At 45.9% G+C, this 4,272-nt stretch overlaps 1 long non-coding RNA gene across 1 annotated transcript; it reads right to left on the reverse strand.

Annotated features, from left to right (window-relative positions):
* Positions 1-467: 467 nt before the first annotated feature.
* On the reverse strand, positions 468-1,971 carry LOC125704599 (uncharacterized). Its single transcript, XR_007381188.1, has 3 exons — positions 1,779-1,971; positions 1,096-1,212; positions 468-997 (listed from the first exon to the last, which is right to left on the reverse strand). It is a non-coding gene; the product is annotated as an uncharacterized LOC125704599 (long non-coding RNA).
* Positions 1,972-4,272: the final 2,301 nt, after the last annotated feature.

Genomic DNA, 4,272 nt, shown 5'->3' on the forward strand with positions numbered 1-4,272 from the left:
CTAAATAACTGCCATGATATTGGTGAAACAGATCTCATTTACCCCCTGATGAGGCCTCAGACATGCCCTGGAGTTGCATAAACTTCCTTCCATCCCAAAAATATCAAGAATGACAGTCAGTATAGAGTTTAGTTTCTACTTTATTTCTATAATTAAATACTAAATCAAAAAGAGGATTGTGAAACGCGCTGCTGCATGCACAACTTCTACATATATTACGATTTAATTCACTAATATTTACAATTTGTTCAATGCTGATTTTATGTAGCTCAAACGGTGCTTTTTTTATTTATATAGCTGGATATTTTGTCAGAAAAAGGTGTTTCAGTGACAGGTTTGGGAATCAAAGTCCTTAAAAACTACTAAGCACGCTGTCCTGATTTAAAATTTAAAAGCATATCAGGGCATAAATGACAGATAAAAGTGAAAACAAGTTTATTTCCTTTAAAGAAAAACTGCATGATGTTAAAGGACATTTAAGGGTGTTTGAAAAGTGCATGATATACTTGCGACATGTGTTTATAAAATATCTGCAGGGAAATAACACAAAAACACAAAATTTAATATCACGGATAGGCATCATATTCAGAAAATACAATATAGATTAAGCTTAATCGGCTTATAGAATGTCACTGTAACTTGGCTGTAATGCATCATTCTGACTGTTTCTCTTCCTTCGTTAAAGAGCAGGAAATGCAAAAAAAAACAGCATATGAAATCTCCCTCAGGAAATTCACCACAGACATGCCAAAACCAAATAAATGTGTAAAAAGTGCCCACATTATCACCCTACCCTGTTAACTCACTGATTCTAACATTAAGTGCCATGTGATGGATGTGTAACATTGATATTGTGATGTTACAGTTGTGGTCGGCCTGCTCCAAGGCGCACTGGAAACTGAACGACCGGGACTGGGTGCCTGTCCATCGCAGGGCGTGCGGTCACACACTACTGCCATTTCGAGACACTGATCTGAACTGGAAGAAATAAGAACATCTGCGAGAAGAAACAGGAGCAGTCAGGAGGAGCCCTCACCAGCACGAGGAGTACTCGAACCCGCAGCCCTGGAGGTAACAGACCACAGTGCTCCTCACCTTAAAGTAGCCTGCTTATAAATGTGCTTCATGACGTTGCAGTCCTTCAGTTTTGCTGATTAGGGATCAATAAATAATCACTCTAAGCAAACCCAGGAAGTTACTCGAAGCATATTCCTATTGCAAAAGGACAGAGGACCGCAGGATGTGACAAAGTGTACCGGTACTGTACATTCTACTTCAGTTGTTTTATCGGTGCATGCAGTAATGTGTAGATCCTGGAATGGATCCTGCTAGATCCTGCTAGATTTAGCGGTGAAGGACTGCGAAGGGCAACAGCTGTTAAATCACCGCTGACATTTATTGCACCCATTTACAGCCCCAAACATTTTTGAGGTCTATTTGGTTTTGAATCAACGTGATGGTACAGCACCTTCTTCATTCATTACAATAATTCACCAAAGCGCAGTTTAATACCAGTCTGAAGGGATTTAAATCATAGTGTAAGGACTTGTGGAGAGCAATGGCGTGTCGAGCGTAAACGTGTGGATGTGCGATATTCAAAACTACTGAAAGTACTTCATGTGGGATATTTACGGCCTTAAACCGGAACTTTCAGCATGTAGAAGCCAAACGTGAGGCCGTATCAGATTTTTGTAATATGTCAATCACTTAAATTCCGTAAAATTCCAGCATTGCCTCTGATGTATATGCAGGATCAAACGCCCCCAGCAATTACGTACCGGCTGCGATGGACAGATGTAGAGGCGGATTTAAATGCCCCCCTCCGGTGCCCCTTCTGCTTTTTGTGGTCAGTATAAAGTGTTTTTAAAAAGCTAAGAAGACTGTGGTAAGATGTGTTCCGGTGCCGCCTGGAAAGGGCACGCCGATGACATTTGCGGCTGAGGGCGAGTAATTCAGCAGTCTGCTTCGGACCGGGCTCCCGCTGCTCTGTCTGCCGGACTCCTCCGCAGATCTATGCTTTGTTGATATCAATACTTTCCATTCTGTTGTTGTCACGGTGAATGGGCCGGCTGGAAATGGAGTGAGATCAGTCGAATAATTTAGAGCGATGGTCCATTTTCAGTGTGTAGCTTTCAGAGTGTACAGTCAGGGGGTAGGAACTGGGGACCCGGAGGGGTGTGTATCCCCTAATATTTGATTTGGCTTCATTCAATCATCCCCACGATAAACAGACCTTTGTGTTATTTAGTTCTAAGTAAATGATTAAGTCTTACGAAAAATGCCCTGGGATCCTTTGTGACCTCAGAGAGTCAGGACCTCGCTAACCTGCTGGCCACAGGGTCCCTTTCACTGCACTGGGGATACTGGGGCACTGGGATCCACACTGACCACAGGATGGGCTAACCAGTTAGCCACACCAGCTCCGCTTCCAGTAGCAAGCCAGCTAATAAGCAAGCAGGCATGAGAACATACAGTAGGCTGGCTACAACCACTTTCACTGAATTACGAGATAATGAAGGTAACGCTATGTTTTAATTTGAGGAAAACTACAAACATGGCCATGCTTCCCTATAGCATGCTAACATTGCATTACCACCAACAAGGAGAGGGGTAGCACCCACACCAGCGCTCCCACATACAGGACTACTGCTGGTTATGCAGTACAGGGGTGCCATGTAAACCAGTCCCAGGAAGAACGGGGAATGATCCAATGGAAGATGCATCCATCCATCCATCCATTTTCCAAACCGCTTATCCGACTTGGCCGCGGGGGGCCCGGAGCCTATCCCGGAAGCAATGGGCACGAGGCAGGGAACAACCCAGGATGGGGGGCCAGCCCATCGCAGGGCACACTCATACACCATTCACTCACACATGCACACCTACGGGCAATTTAGCAACTCCAATTAGCCTCAGCATGTTTTTGGACTGTCGGGGGGAACCGGAGTACCCGGAGGAAACCCCACGACCACATGGGGAGAACATGCAAACTCCACACACATGTGACCCAGGCGGAGACTCGAACTCGGGTCCCAGAGGTGTGAGGCAACAGTGCTAACCACTGCACCACCATGCCGCCCCTCCAATGGAAGATCCTGGATGGGAAAGCAGTCCATCCATATAATAAACTCTTAATAAGCTGTAAAAGACTTAGGCTTCAAGTGTTTCTCTTTTTAAAAACATAAATGAATCCGGAAAACCTCTGTATTTAAACGATGTTCATTATTATGCAATACAGAGTCATTTTACAGCTAAACAACTGCTACAATAACGATGTTGGAAAAGCAGATTTGAGTGCTGTGCGTCTCTGCTCTGCCAGCATGTCACAAAGGGGAGAGAATTACTGACTAGCTGGAGCGGCTGTGCTGAGTAGCCAGCCCTGCCCTGTCGGGTTTTGGATTTGGTTTTTATTTGCCGAAAAGCATGACGATCAGCTGCCCGAACACGAAGCACTGCTTCACAGCCAGCGATTTTCACGTTGAAGGTGGCAGGTCCCTCAAGGGACTCATGTGCACTGTGATCAGGTCACAAGTCTAAACCCCAACCCACCAGACCATCTGCTGCCCACGGCTGCTGCTCAGCTTAAAAGTATAGTTTGCCATTGAACGCTTTTCCCAAAATAGCCAGTCTGCTTCGAGCCAACAGTATAACAGATAGTCAGTTTAATATCGGCAGTACTTATAATTCTTCACTCTGTTTGCGCCCCTCCAGGGGGTAGGATTGTCCTTTTTGGGGCCTCAAAAAGTCACATCGTGGGCCCTTCAGATGCCTCAAAAACTAAATAAATAGCTAGCAAGTAGAGTTGGAAGATGGTAGCTAGATGGGTAGCAGAACATGCTGCTACAGTATCCCCTAAATAAGAGACATGATTATTTAATACTTAGTGTAGTCAGGGATGGATTATGGGTTGTGTGGGCCCCTGGGCAAAACGTTCACGAGGGCCCCCCCCACCAGGACCACCACCACAACCACCAGAATTCAAGGGCCCTTGGCAGCCAAACGCCCTCCCTATAGGGTCAGGGGCCCTTGTAGGCAGAGGATCAAAGAATGTATGCCCTCTAAAATAGACAAACGAAAATACATTGTTGATAAGCGTTGCAAATTGTTTTGGGCTAGGGGCCCCACGGGCCCCCTGCACCCCAAGGGCCCCTGGGCAGCGGCCCCGCTGGCCCGGTCCGTAATCCGTCCCTGAGTGTAGTGACTGTTTGTCGCCAAAAAAAACTTCGGAGGCCGCATGCAAACTGTGTGTTGCATTTAGTCACGTGCAGCAAG

The sequence above is a fragment of the Brienomyrus brachyistius genome, chromosome 12 (genome assembly GCF_023856365.1).
Source record: "Brienomyrus brachyistius isolate T26 chromosome 12, BBRACH_0.4, whole genome shotgun sequence".
In the NCBI taxonomy this organism is placed as follows: domain Eukaryota; kingdom Metazoa; phylum Chordata; class Actinopteri; order Osteoglossiformes; family Mormyridae; genus Brienomyrus; species Brienomyrus brachyistius.